The sequence below is a fragment of the Hylobates moloch genome, unplaced genomic scaffold (assembly GCF_009828535.3).
Source record: "Hylobates moloch isolate HMO894 unplaced genomic scaffold, HMol_V3 SCAFFOLD_13, whole genome shotgun sequence".
In the NCBI taxonomy this organism is placed as follows: domain Eukaryota; kingdom Metazoa; phylum Chordata; class Mammalia; order Primates; family Hylobatidae; genus Hylobates; species Hylobates moloch.
In genome coordinates this window covers 101,981,147-101,996,923 of record NW_026652288.1, presented here as the reverse complement: position 1 = coordinate 101,996,923, position 15,777 = coordinate 101,981,147, and the positions used below count along the sequence as shown (strand labels likewise).

The 15,777-nt window shown below is 37.6% G+C and overlaps 1 protein-coding gene and 1 non-coding gene across 2 annotated transcripts in view; both read left to right on the top strand.

The window, feature by feature from the left end:
• FGF12 (fibroblast growth factor 12) overlaps positions 1-15,777 on the top strand; it is a 600,621-nt gene that overhangs the window by 184,654 nt on the left and 400,190 nt on the right. The window lies entirely within an intron of this gene.
• Positions 10,721-10,824, top strand: LOC116481354 (small nucleolar RNA U13). The gene has a single exon (XR_004251518.1). It is a non-coding gene; the product is annotated as a small nucleolar RNA U13 (small nucleolar RNA).

Genomic DNA, 15,777 nt, shown 5'->3' with positions numbered 1-15,777 from the left:
TCGAAACCTACTCCTTCTAAAAATTAACATATCAGAGAGGAAGGCAGCGCAAGATGGCCAAATAGAAGACTTCACCGATTGTCCTCCCAGCAAGAATAACAAATTAACAACTATCCACATAAAAAAGCACCTTCATAAGAACCAAAAATCAGAAGAGCAATCGCAGTACCCGGTTTTAACTTCATATTGCTGAAAGAGGCACTGAAAAGGGTGGAAAAGAGAGCCTTGAATTGCCAACAGTACCCGTCTCCATCCCCTCAGCAGCAGTTGTGTGGCATGGAGAAAAAAAAAGTCTGTGTGCTTGGAAAAGGGAGAGCACAGTGATTGTGGGACTTTGCATTGGAACTCAGTGCTGTCCTGTCACAGCAGACAGCAACACCAGGCAGAACTCAGGCAACGCTAATGGAGGGAGCAATTAGACTAGCCCTAGCAAAGGGGAATTGCTCAGAACCAGTGAACTTGGGGGGCATGTGACCTAGTGAGACATCAGCTTGAACAGCAAAGAGAGTGCTTGCACTATCCATTCCCCAGCCCCAGGCAGTGTAGCTTGCAGCTCTGGGAGATACTTCTTCCATCCGCCTTAGGAGAGGATAGGGAAGAGTAAAGAGGACTTTACTTGCCACTTGGATACCAGTTTAGCCACAGTAAGATAGGGCACTAGGCAGAGTCCTGAAGGCCCCATCCCAGACCTTAATTCCAGGATGACATTTCTAGACACACCCTGGGCCAAAAGGGAATCCACTGCCTTGAAGGGGAGAACCCAATCCTGGCAGGATTCATCATCTGCTGACAAAAGAGCCCTTGGGCCTTGAACTTTCAGCAATGGTAGCCGGGCAGTACTCGCTGTGGGCCTTGGGTGAGACTCAGAGACATGCTGGCTTCAGGTGAGACCCAGCACATTCCCAGCTGTGATGGCTATAGGGAGAGACTCCTTCTGCTTGAGAAAAGGGGAGGGAAGAGTAAAGGGGTCTTTGTTCCTTAGCTTAGGTACCAGCTCGGCCACAATGGGGTAGAGCACCAAGCAGACTCTTGGAGTCCCCATTCTGGGCCTTGGTTCTTGAATGGCATTTCTGGACCTAGCCCTGAACCGGAGGCGATCCCATTGTCCTGAAGAGAGTGTCCCAGGCTTGGCAGCATTCACCAACAAGCTGACTGAAGAGCCCTTGGGCTTTGAGTGAACATCAGTGGTAGCCAGGCAGTACTCGTCATGGGCCTGGAGCAAGGGTGGCCACAGGGAGAAACTTTGTGCTTATAGAAAAGGGAGGGAAGAGTGTGAAGGACTTAGTCTTGTGGCTTGGGTGCCAGCTCAGCCACAGTAGAATACAGCAACAGGTAGATTCCTAAGGTTTCTGACTTAAGGGACTGGCTTCTGAAAAACATCGCTGGACCTGACTGGTGCTGGAGGAAACTCACCATTCTGAATGGAAGGACAAAAGCCAGAGTGGCTTTGTCACCTGATGATTGTAGAGCCCTAGGGCTTTGGGTAAGCATAGGTGATAGTCAGGCAGTGGTAACCACAGGCCTTGGGTGAGACCCAGTACCATACTAGTTTCAGGTCTGACCCAGCACAGTCCTAATAGTGGTGACAACAGGAGTACTTGTGTCACCTCTCTTCTAGCCTAGTTAGCTCAGCACAGAGCTGAGCTGTTTGGGAGAAAGTAAGGAAAGAGAACAAGAGTCTTTTCTTGGTAATCCAGACAATTCTTCTAGATCTGATTCAAGACCACCAAAGAAGTATCTCTATAAGTCTGCAAGAACCATATTGTTACTGGGCTTGGGGTGCTCCCTAATACAGATGGGGCCGCAGTGACCAGAAACTTAGAGCACAACACCCAAGTGCCTTTGAATGCTTGGAAAGCCTTCCAAAGAAGGACAGGTGGAAAAAATAACAACAGACTGTGAAGACTACAATAAATACCCAACTCTTCAATGCCCAGACACTGACAAACATCCACAAGCATCAAGATTATCCAGGAAAATATGACCTCACCAAATGAACTAAATAAGGGAGCAGCAATTAATCCTAGAGAGACAGAGATATGTGATCTTTCATTCAGAGAATTCAAAATAGCTGTTTTGAGGACTCACAATGAAATTCAAGATAACACAGAGAAGGATTTCAGAATGCCATCAGATAAATTTAACAAAGGAATTCAAATAATTAAAAGAGAATTATGCAGAAATTCTGGAGCTGAAAACTGCAATTGAAATACTGAAGAATGCATCAGAGTCTCTTATCAGCAGAATAAATCAAGTGGAAGAGTTAATTAGTGGGCTTGAAGGCAGGCTATTTGGAAATAGCCAGGGGAGACAGAAAAAAAGAAGAAGAAAAAAGAATGGGCCAGGCATGGTGGCTCACACCTGTAATCCCAGCACTTTGGGAGGCCGAGGCGGGTGGATCATTCGAGATCAGGAGTTCAAGACCAGCCTGGCAAATATGGCGAAACCTCGTTTCCACTAAAAACACACACACACACACAAAAATGCCAGGCATGGTGATGTGCACCTATAGTCCCAGCTGCTTGGGAGGCTGAAGCCCCCAAGGTCAAAGATAAAGAAAGGATCCTAAAAGTGGCAAGAGAAAAGAAATGAATAACATACAATGGAGCTTCAATATATCTGGCAGCAGACTTCTCAGTGGAAACCTAATAGATCAGGAGAAAGTGGCATGACATATTTAATGTGCTGAAGGAGAAAAACTGGTCTCCTAAAATAGTAGATTTAGTGAAATTCTCCTTCAAGCATGAAGGAGGAATAAAGATTTTTCCCAGACAAATAAAACTAAGGGGTTTTATTAACATCAGACATGTCCTCCAAGAAATGTAAGGGAGTTCTTCAGTCTGAAAGAAAAGTTTGTAAATGAGCAAAAAGAAAGCATCTGACGGTGCAAAACTTACTGGTAATAGTAAGTATACAGAAAAACATGCTATATTTTAACACCATAATTTTGATGTGTAAACTACTCACATCTTAAGTAGAAAGACTAAAGATGAACCAATCAAAAATAAACTACAGCTTTTCAAGATACAGATAGTGTAATAAGATATAAATAGAAATAGCAAAAAGTTAAAAAGTGGGGGGACATAATTAAAATATAAACTTTTAATTAGTTTTCTCTTTGTTTATGCAATAAGTGTTAATTTGTCATTAATTTAAAATAATGGGTTATAAGATATTATTTGCATGTTTTATGGTAACTTCAATCAGAAAATATACAACAAACACAATAAAAATCAAGAACTTGAAACCTTAAAACGTATCAGAGAAAATCACCCTTGCTAAAAGGAAGACAGGAAAAAAGGAAGGAAGGAAGAGAAGACCACAAACAACCAGAAAACAAGTAACAAAATGGCAGGGGTAAGTCCTTGCTTATCAATGACAACACTGAATGTAAATAGACTAAACTCTTCAATCAAAACACATAGAGTAGCCGAATGGATTTAAAAAAACAAGACCTAATGATAAGTTGCACTTTTCCTACAAAGACACACATAAACTGAAAATAAAGGGATGGAAAAATATATTGCATGCAAGTAGAAACCAAAAAGAGCAGCAATAGCTACACTTACATCAGACAAAGTAGATTTCAAGACAAAAACTATACAAAGAATCAAAGAAGGTGATTACATAATGATAAAGAAATCAATTCAGCAAAATGATATAACAACTGTAAATATATATATACCCAATACTGGAGCACCCAGATATATAAAGGAAATATTATTAGAGCTAAAGAAAAAGATAGACTCCAACACAATAACAGCTGGAGACTTCAACACCCCACTTTCATCATCGACACATCATCCTGACAGAAAATTAGCAAGGAAACATCTGGCTTAATCTGTACAATACACCAAATGAACCTAACATGTATTTACAGAACATTTTATCCAATGACTGCAGAATACATATTCTCCTCAGTACATGGATCATTCTCAAGGATATACCATATATCAGGCCACAAAACAAGTCTTAAAACATTCAAAAAAATTGGAAGTTATATCGCTTATCTTCTGTGACCACAATGGAATAAAACTAGAAATCATTAACAAGAGAAACTTTGAAAACTATACAATCTTAAGGAAATTAGACACTATGTTCCTTAATGATCAATAGGTCAAAGAAGAAATGAAAAAGGAAATTGAAAAAAATCTTGGAACAAATGATAATGGAGACACAACAAACTGAAACCAATGGGATACAGCTAAAGCAGTACTAAGAGAAAAGCTTATAGCTATGATCACCTACATCAAAAATTAGAAAAACTTCAAATAAACTACCTAATTATGCTTCTTAAAGAAATAGAAAAGCAGGAATAAAATAAACCCAAAATTAGTAGAGAAAAAAATAATAAAGTTCAGAGTAGAAATAAGTGAATGTGAAATTAAGAAAACAATACAAAAATCAGTGAAACAAAATATTAGTTTTTAGAAAAGATAAACAAAATTGAGAAAACTTTGGCCAGACTAAGAAAGAAAAGAGAGAAGGACCCCAAAAAATCAGAGGTGAAAATGAAGACTTTACAACTGATACTGCAGAAATCCAAAGGATCATCAGAGGCTACTATAAGCAACTCTATGCCAACAAATTGGAAATTCTAGAAGAAATGCATACATTCCTAGACACATATAACCCACCAAGATTGAACCATGAAAAAAACCCAAAACTGGAACAGACAAATGACAAATAACCAGATCAAAGCAGTAATAAGAAGTCACCCAGCAATGAAAAGCCTGGAACCTGATGGCTTCAATGGTGAATTTTACCAAACATTTGAAGAAGAACTAATATCAACCCTACTAAAACTATTCAGAAAAATAGGGCAAAAGGGAATACTTCCAAACTTATCATATGAGGCCAGTATTACCCTGATACCAAAACCAGACAAAGACACCTCAAAAAGAAATGAAAACTATAGGCCAATATCCCTGTTGAACATTGATGCAAAAATCGTCAACAAAATACTAGCAAACCAAATTGGATTCAATAACTCATTAAAAAGATCATTCATCATGACCAAGTGGGACTTATTCCAGAAATACAAGGATGGTTCAGCATACACAAATCAATCAATGTGATGCATTATATCAACAGAACAAAATACAAAAAACATATGATCACTTCAATTGATGCTGAAAAATTATTTGATAAAATTCAACATCCTTTCATGATAAAAACCCTAAAAAAATCTGGGTATAGAAGGAACATACCTCAACACAATAAAAGCCATATTGACAGACCCACAGCTAGTATCATAGTGAATGGGGAAAAATGGAGAGCATTGCTTTTAAAATCTGGAACACGACATGGATGCTCACTTTCACCATTGTTATTCAATATAATAGTGGAAGTCCTAGCTAGGGCAATCAGACAAGAGAAAGAAATAAAAACATCCACACTGGAAAGGACGAAGTCAAATTATCCTCGTTTGCAGATGATATTTTTGTTATTTGGAAAAACCTAAAGGTTGCACCCAAAATTATTCAAATTGATCAACAAATTCAATAAAGTTACAGGATACAAAATTAACATACATAAGTCGGTAACATTTCTATATGCCAACAGCAAATAACCTGAAAAAGAAATCAAGAAAGCAATCCCGTTTGCAATAACTACAAATAAAATAAAATATCTAGGAATCAATTTAACAAAATAAGTGAAAGATCTCTACAATGAAAACTATAAAACACTGATGCACGAAATTAAAGAGCACAACAAAGAAATGAAAAGATATTCCATGTTCATGGATTGGAAGAATCAATATTGTTAAAATGTTCATACTGCCCAAAGCAATGTACAGATTCCATGCAAGTCCTTCAAAATACCAATGACATTCTATACTTCACAGAAATAGAAAAAAAAATTTGAAAATTTATATAGAACTGCAAAAGACCCAGGAAAAAGCTAGAATTATCCAGCTAAAGCTATCATGTACAAAAAGAACAAAACTAGAGGAATCTCATTACTTGACTTCAAATTGTACTACAGAGCTATAATACCAAAATAGCATGGTACTGGCATAAAACCAGACAAATAGACCAATGGAACAGAATGAAGAACTCAGAAGTAAATCCATATGTCTACAGTTAACTCGTTTTTTAACAAAGATGCCAAGGACATACATTGGGGAAAATACAATCTCTTCAATAAGTGGAGCTAAGAAAACTGGATATCCGTATGCAGCAGAATGAAACTAGACCCCCTATCTCTAGCTAACCGCATACAAAACAAAAACAAAAACAACAACAAAACAACAACAACAACAACAAAAACGGATTAAAGGCCTGGCACAGTGGCACATGCCTATAATCCCAGCACTTTGGGAGGCCAAGGCGGGTGGATCACCTGAGGTCAGGAGTTTGAGACCAGTCTGCCCAACATGGTGAAACCCCATCTTTACTAAAAGTACAAAAAATTAGCCGGGCACAGTGGCACGCATCTGTAATCTCAGCTACTCAGGAGGCTGAGGCAGGAGAATCACTTGAACCTGGGAGACGCAGGTTGCAGTGAGCCGAGATCTCACCATTGCACTCCACTCTGGGGAACAAGAGTGAAACTCCATCTCAAAAAAAAAAAAAAAAAAAAAGTTAAAGGCTTGAATCTAAGACCTTACATTATGAAACTAGTAAAAGAAAACTTTGGGAAAACACTCCACAACACTATTCTTGGCAAAAATTTCTTGAGTAATACCCCACAAACACAGGCAACCAGACCAAAAGTGGACAAATGGGATCACATCAAGTTAAAAACCTTCTGCAAAGTGAAGGATACAATCAACAAAGAGACAACCCACAGAATGGGGGAAAATATCTGCAAACTATCCATCTGACAAGGAATCAATAACCAGAATATATGAGAAGCTCAAACAACTCAATAGGGAAACAATCTATTAATCTGAATAAAAAATACATGAAGATCTGAATAGACATTTCTCAAAAGAAGACATGCGAAGTGGTATATAACAATGTGCTCAGCATCACTGATTATCAGAGAAATGCTAATAAAAACTAACAATATGTCACCTCACCCCAGTTAAAATGATTTTTATCCAAAAGACAGGAAATCACAAACACTGGCCAGCATGTGGAGAAAAGGGAATCCTTGTACACACTTGGTGGGAATGTAAATTAGTACAACCACTATAGAAAATCATTTGGAGGTTCTTCAAAAAACTAAAAATAGGGCTACCGTATGATCCCACAATCCCATTACTAGGTATATACCCAAAAGAAAAGAAATCAGTATATCAAAGAGATTTCTACACCCTCATGTTATAGGAACACTATTCCCAATAGCCAAGATTTTGAGGCAACTGAAATGTCCACCAACAGACAAATGGATGAAGAGAATGTAGTACATATACACAATGGTGTACTATTCACCCATAAAAAAAGAATGAGATCCTGTCATTTACAAAACATAAATAGGACTGGAGGTCATTACGTTAAGTAAAATAAGCCAGGCACAGAAAGATAAACTTCACATGTTCTCACTGATTTGTGAGAGCTAAAAATTAAAACAATTGAACTCATGGGGATAGACAGTAGAATGATGGTTACTAGAGGCTGGGGAAGGGTAGTGGCGGGGAGTGAAGATAGTTAATAAGTACAAAAATGTAGTTGGAAAGAATGAATAAGAACTAGTATTCGACAGCAGGACGGGGAGACTAAAGTTAACAATAATTTATTATATATATAAAATTAAGTAAAAGTATAATTTGATTACTTGTAACAAAAAGAAAGGATAAATGCCTGAGGTGATGAATACCCCATTTACCCTGATGTAATTATTATGCATTATATGCCTGTATCAAAATATCTTATGTACCCCATAAATACACCCAGTATGTACCCATAAAAACTAAAAGTTAAAAAAATCAAAATATCAGAAGCAAAAATCTTATGTTTTATATATTTTTTTCAAATGTCTTAGAAAATTCTCAACATATTTTACAATTTTTGTTGATGTCTCAGGATCATTATTATAAATTTTAATAATTGTATTGCCCTGTAAAATATACTTTCGGAGACTTGTTAACAACTTGTTAGGCTGTCTGGTGTTATTTGTCTTCACACGTGATGGCACCATGTATTGTGACTTTGGAGGGCATGATATTTGTTGGTTTGTTGTTTGCTTACTTTTTTGCCATAAAATAGTTATTTCTCACCATATGTTTTTAAATCTGTCTATTTCAACTTTTGCTTCTTGATAAGAGGTTAGCAGTCCTTTTCTGCTAAGAGCCAGATAGTAAATATTTTAGGCTTTATGGACCATATAGCCTTTGTCACAACCACTCGACTCAGGTTGTAGCCTGAAACAGTCATAGACAACACAGAAACAAATGGTTATGGCTGTGTTCCAATGGAACTTTATTTTCAAAAACAGTCAGTTTGCTGGATTTGGTGTGTGGGTTGTAGTTCTAGACTGTTGAGTGTGGCGAAATAGTTGTGTAGAATAATATGTAAAAAAGTAAATAGGATTTTTAAAAATGTAAATACATATTGCATTAGGACATAATGTAACCCTACAAGCTATGTAAAATTTATTGCTGCAATTTTATGACAGCATTTGTAGGCGGTTAGATGTCTTTCTTTTGTCCCTTCTTTGCATCTTCTTTCAGGTTTGTATCTATGTGGCAGATATTTGGGGTTATTGAATAAATGAGCTCTAGAACACTTGCTTCATATGAATACGTGCATATGTATGTTTATGTATCTCGGATATAGCTAAATTCATTGTACCAATCAAGACCTAGCTAAGATTGGTTTAAGCTCCATTCTATGAATTTTAGAATTCAGTATTGCCCACCCCAACCACCACCAAGTTGTATGCAAATTTTCAGTGTGAGTTTATATTTTCGAGGCCTCCTCTGGCTCTGAGTTCTGCTTCTGTCAAATTATTTCATTTTAGAGACTGTACAGCTAGCCTTGTTCTCTGAAAAAGTCTCGGCTATTTCTATACCTCAGACTCCAGCCTCCTACCATGGTTTTTGGTTTTCCTTAGTCCCTCCAAATTCTTCTCACATTGTTCTGCAGATTAATTCCACTTCCTCCAGTCTTACTCCCAAATTTCTCTCTGACTCCTCTGTGCGTGTTTTGATCTACCAAGATGCTTTGCTGAAGAAAGAAGACCTATTCTCCCTTAATTGAACTGTCTTCCTAAGAAGGGAGTTTTATTTTAAGTAGAATTTTTTCTCTATGGATATATGGATGAAAGATTGGGTGGACGGATGGCTAAAAAGATGTTATACAGTACTGTATATTAGGATAGCTACTTCATACGGAGGCTAGTACCAAATATGAAAAACCTATTTCTAGCTTATTATAGTTGATTTTGTGATCTAGATATTATTCAGCATTGTTCTTCAAATCCTCTGCCATAGCCAAAACACACCTTATATACTATTTCTGCTTTTACCTATAGGAAGAATTTTATTCATTTCTTATTGTTTCATTTTATAACATATCCTAATAATGATTGTATTACAAAAGCAGTCAGGAATATCACTTCATATGATAGTCTACTAAATCTTAGAAATAAAATATAAGATCATAAATTGTGTAAGGTAAAGGTTAGACTTAAAATCAAAGTATCCACTGAAACTTACAACAGTAAGGTGGTATTTCTATTTGGAGGAATGTCCCCAAGTCTCCAATATTAGAAAAATAGTTATCTTATTATTATTATTAAATAGTTCTAAAATCGGTAATTTTAAAATGATTTTATTCAAAATTAGTATTATTCAGTCATATGAATTATCAGCCACTCTTAATTGTCTACAAAGAGCACTGCAAAGAATATCAAATAAAAAGATACATTTTTAATAGACTAAAGAGCATTGTGGCTCATGCCTGTAATCCCAGCACTTTGGAAGGCCAAGGCAGGGAGATCTCTTGAGGTCAGGAGTTTGGTACCACTCTAGCCAACATCACAAAACCCCATCTTTTCTAAAAATACAAAAATTAGGTGTGGTGGCATGCGCCTGTAGTCCCAGCTACTTGGGAGGCTGAGACATGAGAATCTCTTGAACCCAGGAGGCAGAGGTTGCAGTGAGGCAAGATCATACCATTGTACTCCATCCTGGGTGACAGAGTGAGACTCCATCTAAAAAATAAAAATAAAGAGCTTACAATCTGGTTTTGCTTCTGGAAGTGATAGTGATAGAAATATGATTAAATGATTAGAAAAATCAGAAGTGTAATATATGAGTAAGTTAATTTTTTAAAATCTCACATTGCCTGAGCACTACAGTAACCTAAAACCGGCTTCTTTGAAGTTTACTCAGTGTGTTGAACTGTAATGGAAAGCTAGCAGCTATACTGCTTATACTTTTTTCTTAGAATCACTAGAAAATATTTGACCATAAAAAATAGATTCTGAGTAAAATTACTTTTTTTTTTTTTTTTTGAGAAGGAGTCTCGCTCTGTCACCCAGGCTGGAGTGCAGTGGCGCGATCTCGGCTCACTGCAGGCTCCGTCCCCCGGGGTTCACGCCATTCTCCTGCCTCAGCCTCCCGCGTAGCTGGGACTACAGTCGCCCGCCACCTCGCCCGGCTAATTTTTTTGTATTTTTTAGTAGAGACGGGGTTTCACCATGTTAGCCAGGATGGTCTCGATCTCCTGACCTCGTGATCCGCCCGCCTCGGCCTCCCGAAGTGCTGGGATTACAGGCGTGAGCCACCGCGCCCGGCCAAATTACTTTTTTTAAACAACCAAACCTGATCCTTTTGTAGTTCATAAGCAGGATGATTGGGTGTTCACGTGTATGTGTGAGATGTGCCACCCTTGAAACTTGTCAAGACATCGGCACATTACCCAACTGATATGAAAAAGAACCCTGTCATCTTATAAAATTCCATTTATAAAGAGGAATAGAGATAGGACACTGAATGCTTTGGGTTTGTTTTGTCGACATTTATGTTTTCAAGCAGGCTTGCTTCATCCAATTTTTATATTCTTTTGAGGAAAAATACGCTGCCAGGAATCACAGTATGCAATGCAAATCAGACACAGAACTATTCCCTATGGACTTTCTAGCCTATGGAGAGAGAGATGCATGCAGACAACAGAGGAAAATGGGGTCGCTTCTCATGTTTGGACTGGCCCACGATAAACTTTAATAAACTAGAAGAGACATAGAGGACAGTTTTGGCTAAGGAAAGAAAATGAACAAAGGCTCAAAAGTTCAAAAGTCTATGTCCAAGTAAAGCAAGTGCAGGCGTACATTTTACTGTCTTTAATTGCTAAATTCAAGAAGCTCTGAAAACCATTGTGTGTGTTGTTGTTTTTCCTTAAGGTACAGACTGACCTGAATTGACCGGAGGCTATTTATAGTCTTTATTTATCCCACCTATGAGAATATTTATAGATTTTACTGCAGAACTATCATTGTAGGTGCAGCCCCAACATACATGGATTTTGCTAATATTTTATACATTAACTGTATTACGTTAAAAAAATACCACCTTGTTCCCCAAAAACCTGAATTACAAAACTCACTTGGCCCCAGCTGTTTCTGGTATGGGATTGTAGACTTGAAGTAATTATGGGGGAAGTGATATTGTAGAAACTATGTCCAGAAAGCTAGGTGAAGATTGTGCCAGTTCTTGAACACACCAAGTTACAGATTTTGGTCATTTGACTTTAGATTGTAAGGAACCATTATACACTTTTGAAGAAGAAGTGAAGTATTCAACCATTTTTTATTAAAAGTGGTTGAATCCCTGAGCACACGTTTTTTTAAATTTTTTCTCCATGCAATTACAAAACCTCTGACTAAAGATGGTGTCAGATGAAATGCCTTTTGAAAATAGATATTTACATCCATCATTTGTTTTCTTGTGATGGTGTGTAGAAGAAATAAGGTTAGAGAAAACAATTTCAGATCATGTCTGCAGCTTGCTAAGTGTCATGCCACATAAATATGGTCAGAGTTTGATGTCCCCAAATGACTGTGCATTAAAAATACAAGAATTGTCTCATAGAAGAAAAAAATAAGCAAAAAACCATAAGAAATAATAATTTATTTCATATTTGGTCATGTTCCTAGCTAAAAATACCTGAAGGCAAATTCCAGAAAATTTGTTTCTGATTTGGTTAAGAAAATTGCGAAATTAAAAATGTTATTGTCATTGTTGTGTGTACAGTGTATGTGTGTCACTCATAGTGAGTCTTTAAACTCTGCCTTTAAGAACAAGAATCAAAAGTTTGGTACAAAATCAATGTTCACAAATCAGTAGCACTGCTATACACCAACAAAGACAAAGTTGAGAATCAAATCAAGAACTCAATTGCTTTTAAAACAGCTACAAAAAATAAAATAAAAAAATACTTAGTAATATACTTAAGTAGGTGAAAGATCTCTACAAGGAAAACTACAAAACAATGCTGAAAGAAATCATAGACGACACAAAGAAATGGAAAGACAACCCATGCTCATAAATGGGAAGAATCAATATAGTGAAAATGACCATACTGCTCAAAGCAATCTACCGATTCAGTTCAATCCCCATCGAAAGGTCATCAGCATTCTTCACAGAGCTAGAAAAAAAAATACTAAAATTGATATGGAACCAAAAAAGAGCCCACACAGCCAAAGCAATACTAAACAAAAACAACAAATCTGGAGGCATCACCTTACCCAACTTCAAATTATACTACAAGACTATAGTTACTAAAACAGCATGGTACTAGTATAAAAATAGGCATGTAGACCAATGGAACAGAATAGAAAACCCACAAATAAAGCCAAATACTTATAGCTAATTGGTCTTCAACAAAGCATACAAATACATAAATTGGGGAAAGGACACCCTATTAAATAAATGTTGCTGGGAAAACTAGCAAGCTACATGTAGAAGAATGAAACTGGATTTTAGTATATGCTAATCCAGAATGTAGGTCTAATGCTGAGTGTCTAGGTAAGACCATGGACTAAAAACAACAAACAAAAAAGCACTATCCAAATAAGCTGCCATGAGACTAACACCTCCTAAGCAAAAGCTACTTATATTCCTCAACTCGAGGTGTCAGTGACAGCATCAAGCATGTGGTAGAAAATTAAAGGAGGGGGTTGATTTTCCAAATTTTATCTTCACATACCTTCCTTTCAAAATATAACAACCCAAAATGTTGTTAATAACTTTAAGTTTTAAATTTCACCTTTAAGAAAAGTATTGTCATTTGCTTTAAAATAATTATAAATTTTAAAAATAGGGACGATCAGTAGGTGTTTCATAATGGGTTCTGACCAGAAAAAAAGAAAAAAAAATACCCAAACCCCTTTTTTTGGAATGTACTAGTCCTTTTGAAGAAGATCTTCTGTAAATGGGGAGTCCACTACGTGCTAATCTCTATGTTAAGCATTTCCTTTTCTTTCTTTCTTTTCTCTTTTTGCCACAACAAACCTCAAGGCAGATTATTAGCCTTGTTTTGCAAATGGGGAAAATGAAATTAAAGTTAAGAAATGTGTCCATTAACACACAGCTGGGACTTGAACTCAGCAATGCATAGCTCTCAAGTGTTTCTTATGATGTCATCTAAGACTTTGACAACCAAACTGATCATAATCTCTACAACGTGGAGTGGACAACTGAAATGAAAACAGGAAAGAAAAAAAATCACCACTCTAATAACGTGTGTAGCTGTAAACTATCTTGCTGTCCAATATTTTTCTTATAGTTTTAAAACATTAAACTGCAGGGCTGGGTGCGGTGTCTCACGCCTGTAATCCCAGCACTTTGAGAGGCCGAGGTGTGTGCATCACCTGAAGTCAGTTCGAGACCAGCCTGGCCAACATGGTGAAAAGCTGTCTCTACTAAAAATACAAAAATTACCTGGGCATGGTGGCATATGCATGTAATCCCAGCTACGCGGGAGGCTGAGGCAGAAGAATTGCTCAAACCCGGTAGGTGGAGGTTGCAGTGAGCTGAGATTGCTCCATTGCACTCCAGCCTGGGTGACAGACCAAGACTCTATCTAAAAAAAAAATTAAAATGCAATTCAGATACCATAAGATTTACCCTTTTAATGTGTACAGTTCAGTGGTTCTTAGTATATGTATAAGGCTATGCAACCATCACCACTCTAATTCCAGAACACTTTCATCACCTCAGAAAAAAAACCCATGGCCATTAGTATTCACTTCTTGTAGAATTTTGATGAAGCAAAATCCTTCAGAAGCTTTCTACTAAAAATCCAATTTTCTTAGATTTTTCCTTCAAACAAAGACAATTCTTAAATATTTTATAGATACAGAAGAGAAATTATTAAAATAATCTCAAATAACAAATAAGCGATATTGCTGTTGTTGAATAAATCTTCAAGGATGAAAGGACGAAAAGGATTATTACTGGTAGAGTTTCCCAAAAGTCATAAATGTCAATAAACTTCTCCACCATATCATTACCACAATTTATTAAGGACCTACGATCTGGCAGGCACCATATTAAGATATTCTATCTCAATTAATTCTGACAACAATTCTTTCTTTCTTTCTTTTATCTTTTATTTTTTTTGAGATGGAGTCTCGCTCTGTCACCCAGGCTGGAGTGCAGTGGCGCAATCTCGGCTCAATGCAAGCTCTGCCTCCCGGGGTCATGCCATTCTCCTGCCTCAGCCTCTCTGGTAGCTGAGACTACAGGCACCCGCCACCATGCCTGGCTAATTTTTTGTATTTTTAGTAGAGACGGGGTTTCAGCGTGGTGTCGATCTCCTGACCTCGTGATCTGCCCGCCTCGGCCTCCCAAAGTGCTGGGATTACAAGCGTGAGCCACCACGCCTGGCCTAATTCTGACAACAATTCTAAGGAAGTATGAATACTCACTCTATTGTACACATAAAAACCACTGAAAGAAGGAGCAGTCATCTCATCCAGTAAATGTGAAAGTTGAGAGGTAATCCTAGGTCCAGTTTGATTTCAAAGCTCAACCTCTAAACACTAAGCTCCACCAAGTAAGAGAAAGTGGATTAAAAGAGAATGTAGATGTCAAATTTTTTTAAAAAACAGGATGGAGAGAGAAGGATGAACAGAAGTGGGTTAAGGGTACAAACATACAATCCAATAAGAGGAATAAATGTAATGGTTGGTAGCAGAATAGGATGGCCATGCTTGACAAAACTGTATTATCCTCAGGTGACGGACATTTTAGATACCTTCCCTTAATTGCTACGCATTAGATATGTGTAACAACATTTCTCATGCACCTCATTGATATGGTTTGGCTGTGACCCCACCCAAATCTCATTTTGAATTCCCATATGTTGTGGGAGGGACCCCATGGGAAGTAGTTGAATCATGAGGGTGGGTCTTTCCTGTGCTGTTCTTAAGATAGTGAATAAATCTCACAAGATCTGATGATGATATAAGGGGGGAGTTTCCCTGCACAAGCTCTCTTCCCTTGTCTGCCACCATGTGAGATGTGCCTTTCACCTTCTGCCTTGATTGTGATGCCTCCCCAGCCAGGTGGAACTGTAAGTCCATTAAACCTCTTTCTTTTGTGAATTGCCCGGTCTCCAGTATGTTTTTATCAGCAGCATACAAATGGACTAATACAGTAAATCGATACCAGTAGAGTGGGGTGCTGCTGAAAAGATACCCTAAAATGTGGAAGCAGCTTTGGAACTGGGTAACAGGCAGAGGTTGGAACAGTTTGGAGGGCTCAGAAGAAGACAGGAAAATGTGGGACAGTTTGGAACTCCCTAGAGACTTGTCAAATGGCTTTGACCAAAATGCTGATAATGATATGGACAATGAAATCCAGGCTGAGGTGGTCTCAGA